Source organism: Pteropus alecto, unplaced genomic scaffold (assembly GCF_000325575.1).
Source record: "Pteropus alecto unplaced genomic scaffold, ASM32557v1 scaffold95, whole genome shotgun sequence".
NCBI lineage: Eukaryota > Metazoa > Chordata > Mammalia > Chiroptera > Pteropodidae > Pteropus > Pteropus alecto.
The window spans coordinates 13,027,952-13,040,300 of NW_006441071.1; the positions used below are offsets into that span (position 1 = coordinate 13,027,952).

The 12,349-nt window shown below is 37.1% G+C and overlaps 1 protein-coding gene and 1 pseudogene across 4 annotated transcripts in view; one reads left to right on the forward strand and one right to left on the reverse strand.

Moving 5' to 3' along the window:
• The window catches only part of GLIS3 (GLIS family zinc finger 3), a 420,354-nt gene that overhangs the window by 79,465 nt on the left and 328,540 nt on the right, over positions 1 to 12,349 (forward strand). The window lies entirely within an intron of this gene.
• On the reverse strand, positions 8,018 to 8,136 carry LOC112485150 (annotated as a pseudogene).

Below are 12,349 nucleotides of genomic sequence, written 5' to 3' on the forward strand. Positions count from 1 at the left end.
AGCACACTTGTTTTCAGACACTCACGCTACACCATGTTGAGCAACTCAGTAGACTTTATATTCTTAAGGCCACTTTTTGGAAGCTGCTCAGAGGCATGGTTCTTGCTCAGTCCTCTTTCCATTGACGTCACATCGAGCTGCAGGGAGACGTGTGTATTGAAGACCAGAACTTGTCTACAGCCATTGCATTCTTAAGATTTAAAATAGAAATTGTCTTCATCTCCCCATTCCCAAGTCCCTTCATTATCAACTCTCCTTTTGTCATTTAACTTGGGGGAATGTGTGCTGGTAGTCATATAAAGAAGCCATATTTTAGAAATTAGCTACTTTCATAGATTACTTATGTGTGGCAAGAATCTGCTTTGACAAATAAAAGCTTTTTTCCCTGGGGACTGAGCTAAAATAAAAACTGCAGGCCTGGTTAGGCCTGTACTTGGCAGGCAAGGAAGTTAATGCAATGTTAGTAGAATAGAAGTAACTTTGCTATTGGTGAACAGAATGGTTATTGAGTCGCACATACTAACTGTGCTGTTTTAAGCACCCTCTCATTGCCCCCAGCTTTGCTCAAGGGACATATAGTGTTTCTGTGGCAGTTAAGGTAGAAGTACTTTACTTTAGCCAGATAAAGCAAAGTTAGAATCACAGAATCACTGACCTTAAAGTGATCTTAAGAAATCATTCCATTTGCTTCCTTGTCTCTGACCCTGCTCAGAGGCAGTATAGTACAGTGGTTAAAAGCAGTTAAAGTGGTTAAAATGGGCCCTGGACCAGTGTGCCCACTCTGAATGCCCCTCTGCCACTTGTTAACTCTGTGGCTTTGTTTATTCCCTCTGTACTGCTGTTTTCCTGATTTGCAATGTAGCACAATGAGAAAAATAACGCTTCTGTCATAGCATTACTGTGATGATTAAAAGATGATTAATCTTTGTAAAGGTCTTACTGTGTGTAAGGCACATAGTAATATGATAGTTGTCATTAGCTATTATTTTTAACGTTATACAGGAATAATCATTAATCCTCCCAGATTGTAACCTGTGTCCAAATTACTTTGTAAGCATCGTTTTGAGGTAAAGGCATAATGGGAAAAATGCACATTTTAATCCTGCAAATGTTTCTTTTACATTCTGGGAGTTTAGGTAAAGCTAGCAGGGGCCCCTTTTCTTCTCATCGTGCAGAGGACATGAGCAGGCTGGGCAACTGCTGCATGTGGCTGCTCTGCATAAGGAGGGAATTTGAATTTATATCATAAAATTAAAATGGGTTACAGAAAGAGATTATGGATTTTTCTACATGATTGTTATGAATTGGGAAGTGTGATTTGGAGGTAGGGAATGAATGTGATGACTTTTTAGGTGCCTTCTGGTCTAAGATTCTATAATTTTCAAAAGGCAAGTTGTCTTCACAGGCTTCTGGACCCTCTGGATCCACAAAAAATGTATTTGGTTTCTACAAATGTCAATGTCCAAATAAGGGTGTTAAACAGTTGTTTGTCAGTATCAAGGATTGAGTCTCTCCCCACTTCCTCCCAGTGCAATATGCCAAGTATCTACATTAAAATGTGAAAACTATGTTAATCCCTCAATTGTACCCAGATTTGACAGGTCACATTTCAATAGATGGTTAAATAGTTCAGCTTTAGTGTAAATTGACCCACAGTTCATATCTATCAGAGACCTTCATTCAGGCAGTTACCACAAGTCTTCATTTTCCACACATATATCATTTCATTTATGGATAGTTTAAACTCTTCATTAGACCTGATAATTTGAGGTGTGAGACTCATAATTCTTCCAGCCCAGCATAATGCTGTGGGAGAGATTATGCAATATTTTCTTATTTCATTGACCTTAAAGGTCTGGGAGTATGGTGATTTCTTTAAATATCCATTGCATTTGTACTGTTTGGGATTTTCCTAAGCAGTTCATAAAGCTATGCCTGCATTTTTATTTGTAGGCATTCTGAGTTTTACATGATCTTAACTTTCTGTTGGAAAGAGTAACTTTTATTTGTGAAAATAAACCTCTTTCAAGGTTAGTTTAGGGGATGCTGGCTAGTCTTTACGCACTGAAATTTGGTGAATGAGATCTTGTTTAAGCCAGTCTTCTTGTAAAATTTTGGAAGACCCTTATTATAGCTTCCTGAGCTTGCTTCTTTCTGGAATAAAGACTTTGATCTTTAAAAAAATGTCTTCAGTAAAAGCATAGGAAATAAAACTAATTTGCGAATCATACTGAAAACTTTTAAGGTCTCCTTTTCAGACAGTTGTTATAGATTTCTTTAGGTTTAGTGACCAGAAAGCATATAGTCTTTCCCTCCATAATTTGAAAGTGGAAGGATCTTGTACTAGTTATTCACTTTACTTTCTATACCTCCAGCTCTCCTGTCTTCTAGATCCTTACTGTCAGTTTACAAATTAAATTCAAGTATCTTGCATCTTGAAATAAACAGGCAAGCAAACAAACAGTGAACAACAGCAATAACAACAAAACAAACTAAAAACAGTCTTATTTTAATCATAATTGATCCTTTGTGTGCTGCCTAAATTTCTTTCATTTATTCAAATTTCTTCAAGGAGAAATCATCTGCATTTAATGTGTCTATCAATCAATTGAAACTGCTTTCCTTCAGGTCACTAGTGATATCTTGTATCAGCTGGGAGTCTTTGTCTTGTCTTGTTGAATTAACTCCAACTGGCTTAAACATACTAGAGAATTCTTGGCTGAAAAGCCTAATGTGAATGCTGGCCTTAGGTGAGGCTTAATCCGGTGTCTGAAATGGTTCACCAAGGACCTGGATTCTCTCCATGTGCTTGCTTTGCCTTCCATGTTTTGGCTTCATCCTTAGGCTCCTCAGGGCCACTTACTCGCCTTTCCACTCCTTAGCTCTAGAGTTCCCCCTGTTACAGCAATATGTCTGTAAGCTGTTTCAAATATCACATTCTCACATTAAACTCTCTAAGGAAGAGAGAAAATGTCTTTTTCTCAGAAGCCCCAGCAAATATCTCCTTTTATCCCATTGTCTCTGCTTGGGTTCCTGCCCATTCCTGAACCAATCAGTCACTCTGGCCTGGGGTTTTGAATATGGAGATTGATTGAAGCCAGTCGTGGTCCATCTTTGGAGCTATGGGTGGAAAAAGTAAAACCAGATCACATGATTAAGAGTGGGAAAAGAGTGGTTCCCAAGGCAAAGTCAGAGTGCTATTAACAAAAAGAAGAGGCTCTTGGGCAGCAACCATGGTTGCTATTTTTGAAACAGTTAGAACTTATTTTGTCTTGAAACTCAACTCTCTTGGTATCAACTCCTTTCTATCATGGTAACTCTAACTCTTCTGGTTCTCTGCATATTTCTCAAGCCATCTTCCTTCAATTTCCTTTCTGGCTCCTCTTACTCTGCTTGTCCGTTAACATTGATTTCCTCAGGATGCAACCCTTTGTTTTTGTTCCTTTTGCTTTCTTTGGTTACTTTTATCTTCTATGTCTTCTCAGCTTCAGCTCCCAGGTTAATGCAAGGAGTTTCCTATCCTTAGACTTAATGATTTCCTAAAAATGTGTCAGATGATTACATGTACAAAAGTCAAATATATTCTAGAAGGCATTGGGCTGTGTGTATGAAAAGATGGTTATAAAGCCCCTAATTATACCTCTCCTTTTAGACATTATTTTCAACTAGAAGATATTTCCAAAAATGTGTAGCTATTTTCTTTAATTTAGTAATTTTCTTTCATAATGGATCATGCTTTCAGCAGCTTAAATCCAGTGACTATCTGGACACACAATAATTTCTGACTTTCATGATACTTACATTTCTTTTCATTAATGTCAGCAATTTAATTTTCTTTTTCTTTTTACTTCTTTTCTTTTGGTTAAAAAAAACAGTAAGCCCCAAATATAATATACCCCAGTGGCCAAATAATTACACAGACTTTGTTAGGTGAAGATGTTGCTGCTACATCCAGAACCAAACATCTGTCTGGTAAACACTGTCGCCGTGTGATTGTTCAAAATATTTATTCATCTGCTGGGGAAACAAAGTACATATTTGGCATATGAAAAGTGATTTATGGATTTTAGTGTACAGAGGTGAAATGAATGAGGGCTAATTGCAGCCTGAATTTCCAGCCCGTGTATATCCATTTGCCTCTAAGACATCACCACAAAAATGTCTTAAAGGGCACCTCATTCTTCTAGCATCCCTCCTGTATCCTCTAGTTCTGGCAGAGACACCACCACCCTCTTTACTTGATAAAAACAGAAACCTGAAATTATACCTTATGACTTTTGATCTCATCCAAACACTTTGCTTATTTAATACCCTATATCATGAAAATGCCCTGTTCTCTCCATCCCTATCAACATTTACTCTAGTACAACCCATGTCATTTTTCAGCTGGTTTATTCAATCATAGAAGCCATTTCACGGTTCTTCCTTTTTTAATCCATTTTCTGTACTAGAGGTCAGCAAATTGTAAAGGGCCAAATAGTAAATACGATAGATAGGCTTTGCAGACCGTATGGTCTCTATTGCAACTGCTCAACATTGCCTTTGCAATAGCAGTCATTGACACTATATAAACGGATGGATGTGTCTGTGTTCCTATAAAACTTTATGAACACTGAAATTTGAACTTCATTGTGTTACAAAATATTACTTACTCTTCTGTTGATATTTTAAAAGCCATTTTAAAAATGTAAAAACTACTCTTAGCTCACGGGCTATACAAAGTCCCGCAGGCTGCAATTTGCTGAATCAAGTTCTACATGTTACCAAAATGAGCTAACCAAAATATAAAACTGAACATTTCATTTGCATGCTTAAACCTATAATCAAAGTTTTGTCAACAGGGGCTGAAAGAATAAGGTGTATCTTCCTTGATGGATTATATCATTGATATATTGTGGAGTTGAATTTTTAAAAAAATTAGAAAATAACTGAGGTGTCACCTTTTAAATTTTAATAGAATATTATAAGTCCATGATTCATTTCAATAAACTTTAAGTGGTATTTCCTGGCATTTTGTAATTTTATAAAGAAAACAAAACTGAATGCAGGTGAAGGCTTAAGTGTGGGTAAAGAGGATAGATGCAGATATTCCAAAAACTTCTATGGAAAACTGAATGTTTTCAAGAGCATCAGTTCTTTACTCTTTTCATTGTCACTTTAAAACTTATGATTTTCTTTGATATGATAAATGTTTGCCAGTAGAACATCTTTTGAGCTCATCTGAAAAGATTATGTCCATTTTTGACGCAAAAGTAAATGATATATAGATATACACTTCAGAGGAAAAAACATATCTTAACCGTTTGTTTTTAATTTCATTTGGCAAAATTCACTTTATTTTATCTTGGCATTTCCTCTTGATTTAGAATTACTATTTCTCCTTCCCCCCGCTCTCCTCATTTTCCCCCGCTGGTGATCTTCACCGCCTGGTGGTTATACCCTGTATAAGGCCCCTTCTGTGTTGAATTGAGACCAACAGACTAGTGTGGCTGATGTGTGACTTTTGAAGATAGGTCATAAAGAGAAAAGAAGCTTCTGTCTTGGTCTTTTGAATCACTCACTTTGGGGGAAGTCACCATGTTGTGAGATCCTCAGACAACCCTGTGGAAAAGTTCATGTGGAGAACTATGACCTCTTGCTAACAGCCATTGCCAACTTGCCAGCCATGTGAATGAGTCACCTTTAGAAGCACATCTGAGTTTTCCAATGAGTATAGGCCCAGTGACATTTGACTGCAGCCTCATGAGAAATCCTGAGCTGAAACTGCCTAGCCAGGTTGCTCCCAAATTCCTAACCCGCAGAAACTGTGAAAGATAATGAATGTTTATCATTGCTGTAAGCCATTAAGTTTTGGAGTAATTAGTTATGAAGCAATAATAACTAATCCAATATGCTGTCTCATTTTTTAATTTCTTCATTGGGGAACTGTGATTCGTGGAGAACTTGCCCATATAGAAGAGAAAGATGAAGAATGAACTCTCATAGATTGTGAACATTCTCCAAGATGTTGGTGATGCCTCAAAATCTCTATGCCTTCTCATCACCTGCTCCAGATTTTAATCCACTTTTCAATTCATATCTCTTCTTTGTCCTATCTGATGATAAAATATCCCCAGCAGTGTGAAGGAGGTTCAAGTTTTCTATATTCAGCCCTATAATTTATCACTGCAAATGGTCAAAATTGGGGGTTGGGAATGAAGTGTCCCTAAAAGCCAGACAGGTGTGTTAAATGTGTTGAAGAAAATGTAAACTATAATACGATAAAGTGCTGAGGTCTGTGGCTAAACTGAAGAATACATGCCGCATCTCAAGGGAATCACATTCTAAAAATAAAAAATATAAATAAATAGCACTTTTTGCCCAACTTAAACTCTTTATCTACAGAATTCAATCAGATGGCACCAATTTTGATAACTGATCAAAATGAACAACCATGTTAACATATCGCAAAGGACAAAAGAGTTTTTACTGAAACCTTTTTCTTTTCTGTCTTCCCATTGGCATGTAATAGCTCATAATAAATGCACTTAAAACAAGTTTAGCTTTTAGAAGATGTAAAAGTATCCATTCTTTACATACGTCTTCAGAGAAACTTGTTTTATCAGTTATCTATTGCTGCATAACAGACCACTCCAAAATTTGGTTGCTTAAAGCAATATATGTTTATTACTTCTCACAATTCTGTGGTTTGTCTCAATGATTCTTCTAGTCTGGAATGGCTCAGCTGGGGCTGGATCACCTAGGATGCTTCACTTACATATCTGGACCCTTATCTGGGACAATTGGGACCGAATCCCTCTCCATGTGGCCTCTTGACCTCAAGGATGCTAGTCAGACTTCTTCACATGGTGATCACAGGATTCCTAACAGCAATAAACCCCAGTGATCATCTGCTTTCCAAGCCTCTGTTTGTATCACATTTGTGTCTCATTGGCTAAAGCAAGTCACATGATTAAGCACATGGTCCACCTCTTGGTGGAAGGAATGGCAGAGTTACCAGCACATGCCTGAAAACTATATGGTACTTTTCATTTATATAGTGAAAAGGCTCTGTTTGGTGGGAAATTTTCCAAGTGTAGGAAGGAGATTCAGATGGTGGTCAGGCAAAAAGGATAAATGTTTACTTTTACCACAGTGCCTTCTGGCACAGCATGTCAACAGCAGCCTAGATGCCATGGAGCACAATCATGCTGGAGTAGCTGGCTGTTGCCAGAGTTCAAAGAGACTGGGAGGAGCAGACAGAGTAGTGAAGTGGCTAAAGGAGGCTTGAGGTGGTGCCTGTGGACCTCATGGACCGTAGAGGACCAGAGGAAAAAAGAGTGTCTGCACAGAGTGAGTGCTGTCCATGGTCAGCCTCATTGTCCAGGAGACAGATGGGGCCTGACCAACACCCACAGATTCTTAAGGAAGCTTCTCTGAATGATGTCTATGGAGAGGAGCTAAGCTTATAGCCCTTCTCAATATCATCAGCAAAAGCATTCCCAGGATGGCTGACTGCCAGGCATCTGCTCATCTTTTAGCAGGACTGACATCCACCTGTGCTTGGAGACTTTGCTCAGCTCATCTTATGCACATGGGGTGGATACCTTACTTCAACATCCAAGGGCACTTGTAAGTCCCCTTATTCCCTACCTCCAAAATAGAATGGCATTCCTAACAGCCATGGAAATGATGGCAGTCATAGTGTGGAAGAGATGCCACCCACCCAGCACCTGTACTTGCATAAAACTGAACAAAACCAGTTTGAGATTTCATTTACTGGCTGTTTGCCTACTCCTACCCCACCACCCCAAGGCCTTGCATATAAGATAGGAGGAGTTTATGGCCTTTTTTTAATTTTTAATTTTTATCTATCTATCTATCTAGATATCTATCTATCTATCTATCTATCATCTATCTATCTATCATCTATTTATTTATTTTTTAGGCGAGGCAATACTTGGTTGACCTCACAGATTGCAAGGACCTTGTCAGCTTACAATCTCTTTTATTTTATTTTATTTTATTTTATTTTTTATGCCTACAGCACCTGGTCTTCCTAGTTGGTCTCCCATCCAAGTACTAACCAGGCCCAACCCTGCTTAGCTTTCAAGATCAGATGGGATCGGGCTTGTGTAGGGTGGCATGGCTGTAGACTTGGCCTTTTAAAAAATAATCTACTAACTTGCTTTAGGGAAGGGAGAGTAGGAAAAATTTACATAAGTGGGGTCTTTTCTCTGATGGGACAAGAAGGACAGAATCCTCTGATTAAAATTAGAAAGAGAGGATTTCAGAGGAAAAAAGATTTTTAATATTAGACTTCACATTTGTTGAGTGCCAGTTATGTGCAATACTGGGCAGTATGTTACAGAGAGTATTTCATTTGATCCCAAAATAACCCTAAAAATTTATGTGAGGGTTTTCACATTGTTGATGAGGAAACTGAAGCCAAGAACAGCTAAATACCCTGAGCATGCCCACTGAGCTAGGAATAGGATGAATCTTGTGTTCTTTCACTGTGTCATACTGCTTTCCGTGACTCTATGGGTGAGCAGTGGGGAGGCATCTGGGTTGGGTGAGGTTATCGTTGATTAAGACTGAAGTAACTTTGATGATCATGCTGGTATGAGGCATCATACTCTTTGCCTCTAGTTCTCTCCCATGACCCACCATTATGTATGGCCCCCAGGACCCTCGTCCTGTTCCCTGTCCCATGATCTCTGTCTTTGTTCCTCACTGACTCTCCCCAGCCCAACCTTGACATGGTAACCTTTGATTGCTTGAAGTTGGAGGAATCTCTAAATCAGATATCTGTCAAGTGGCAAAAATAATGTTGTCGCAGGTCTAAGAAGATGACATGGGCTCATAGAGAAATGTCAAGTTCGAATTTCAAACCTACTTTTTCATAGAAATGCAATTACATGGGTAGGTATTTCTGTTGCTAGAAATTAATTTTAAATGATGCTTTTTAAAATGGCCTATATTTCTTCTCTTTCATTGGGAGGTTGTATCCTGGGTTAAAAACTAGAGAGATTTAATAAATAGGGTTTCCAAATAATTTATCATCCAAACCGAAAACTTCTGAGTGTGGAAGGGGGAGCTATTCATAACATCCTAGAACTATCCCAGATAAACAAGGATAGCTACCCTACCTAAGGGAATTCTAGGAGAAAACACTTTTGAAAGCTGAAACTACTCACATATATTTTATAATTTGATGACAAGTTGTTTTGGTAGTATCTTAATAATTTTGAAGAAAATACATACATGTCTCTGGGGCAAATTTTTAAACAGTGAAAGGAAAAGTAACTTATTAATAGCCTTGGTGCTTTCAAATTGCCAGTAAGTTTCTCTGGTCTGGTTCGCACATTTGGATCTTGTCTTTCATACTGAACATTTGCACACTATCCAAATATAAACATCTTTAATGAAGCAGTAAGATACTGAGGCGAAACAATGTCCAAGGTGTGAATTATTGCACCATCCATAACTCATGCTGAAGTGTGACTTTTGTGATTGCAAAATGGCTGTTTGCCAAGTTGTATAACAAAACTCCTGGTAATTACAGCCCTAAATAATTTATATTATCTTTAAATATCTATTTTTAAGTTGCTAGAAACTGTAATACAAAAACCCAAGTAGTAATACCTCATTTTCAAATTCTTAAGTTTATTTAAATAACTAGTGTTTATGCTAGATACTTTCAAAGTTGTTTGTTTCTTTTCTTAGTGATTTTTAAAGAAATATTAATGGATAATAGGTGGGGGTTAGATAAGTGAAAGATGTCTTTAGTGAAAGACTTGTGATAAATTGCTATACTTCAGAAACAATTCTATACATGAGAAAATGGTATATCAGATCTTCTGAATTTCTTTGGAAAGTTTGGATTTATATTATTCCATTTTTATCATAATTAAACTGTGGTTCCCTTGACATAAATTATATGCATTTACAAATTTGGAAGACCTAAGATATATATATGTTGGACAAAACATGCAAAATTCAACAATACCCAGTAGCTGTTTGTTTTCAGCAATCTAGGCACTTGGATGCTCCTAGCTCCAGGTTTTTCTGTGGTTCTCCCTTCTGCTCCCCAACTCTTCCTTATCCTGTTTCTTTGCATTAAGATTCTGATCTCTATTCAACCTGAAGGCTGTTAATAAGTGATCATGGTCCACATGATCTACTATGCTGCCTTTTTTTTTTCTTTGTAGAGTAGCTTTTAGAAAAGTACTTAGAAGAATGAGTAGATATCTCAGTCACTGTGGCAAAGTTAGTTGTGAGGACAGGAATATGGGAGGCAAGGGATGTCTTTTTCAGCACCTCTCCTTATGTAAATATCTAGTCCACCTACCCATCCTTCATTATACAACTGGCTGAAGTCATTCTAGTTCACTTGGAAATAAGAACACATCTGTAATTACAAGAAACAGTTTCGTGAAAAGATGTACTGAAACATGGAGCTTTTGAGAAAGTGCTTAATAATTGCTACTTTGTTTCATAAATCACTATATTTCCCTGAAGGTAGTGATAATCAATGTGCTTCGACTCTCAGCTTTAGCTGGAAGAATTGAGGAAGAAATATTTCACATTTATTTGTCTCATCCAGTACCCAAACTTATTCAATATTGCCTTTTTTCTTTGCACCAAATGCACTTTCGGAGAGGAAATAAAACTCTTTCAGAATCACTAGGAATATTTCCTATATGAAACCTTCTTACTATGAGTCCGGGATGCCAGCTTTCTGAACTTTCCTATCTTAAGTGTGTTTTTTAAAGCTTCTTTTTCCTTTCCTAGGAAAAGTTTGTTTCATAGAATCTGAAAGAGATCTTAGAAATCAACAAGCTTAGTGGTTTTATTTTATTCTTCAGAACCCTAAGGTGCCTCAGAAGCTATTGGGGGTGGGGTGGGTCAGGCGCATAAGAAGGTAAGATGCCATGCTTTAGCCTCAGTACCTTTACTTTTATCTGTTTTATACAGTGGGCTCTGTATAAGATTCTCTTAACCATATTAACCAAATATTTGAAAGCTTTTGATCTATTTGAAGTGATTAGTCCTAAGTGTTCCAACTAGTTAATGACAAGGTCTAGGTCTTGATTCTGTGGACTTTCTGCCTTGTTATATTATTGCTATACCTTATGAAAAGGGAACCAAGTCCCTAAGCTGCCGAGCAATAGACAATCATGAAGAGACCACTTATAAAGAGGAAATGAGCCTTTTTAGAAAATACTCAACCTCACTTAATTCAGGAGTATATAAATTAAAGCAATGGTGATTCGTGTGTGTGTGTGTGTGTGTGTGTGTGTGTGTGTATGTATGTATGTATGTATGTATGTATGTATGTATGTATTTTGCTTTTGCTTATCAAATTGGCAAAGATAATAATACTCAGTGGATAAGCAGAACATGGTGAGATTGGAGTTCTCAACGTGTGTTTTAGGGGTGTAAATTTTGGGGACCATATTTGTACAGAGAGCTTGAAAAATATTTACGATTTATTCACCCTGTCAGCCAGTAAACTCTGGTGCAGTCTAGCACATATTCACAAGCTACTGACCAGTCTGTGAGTGTAGACTGAGTTGGGGATACCCATGCTATGCAGAGATTAAATGTGTTGACTGTCATTTCTCTATATAGCCCAATAACTCCACTTCTAGAAATTGATCCTAAGAAAATAATTTGAAATATTCTAAAAGAAATATTCATAGAAATGTTCTTTGCAGTATTTTTAACAGTGAAAAATTACCTTGACCCTAAATTCACAACAGCAAAAAAATGCTTAAACAAACTTAATGACTATATGGTGAAATAGTAAAATCAAGTTTACAAATGTTATTTATTTATTTATTTTTATTTTTAACCTTTTAAAAAAATTTAATTGTTTATTGGGCTAACATTGGTTAATACAATTTATATATAATTTTCAGGTGTACATAATTTGACATTTGTATATTCTATTGTATGTTTACCACCGAAAGTCCAGTTTCCTTCAGCTACTATATATTTGATCCCCTTTACCCACTTCACCCTCCTTCAAACCCTATATTTGACCCCCTTTACAACGTCTACCTCCCCCCTCCTTCCCCACTCCACTAGTAACCACCAGTCTATAGTCCTCTGGTAACTACTAGCCTATAGTCCATGTCCATGAATCTTTGTTTGTTTGTCCTACTCATTTGTTGCTTTTAGGTTTATATCCCACATATAAGTGATAATATGTGATTTTTTAACTTTATCTGTCTGGCTTATTTCACTTAGCATGATTAGTCCATGTAATCTTTGTTTGTTTGTCCTACTCATTTGTTGCTTTTAGGTTTATATCCCACATATAAGTGATAATATGTCATTTTTTAACTTTATCTGTTCTGTC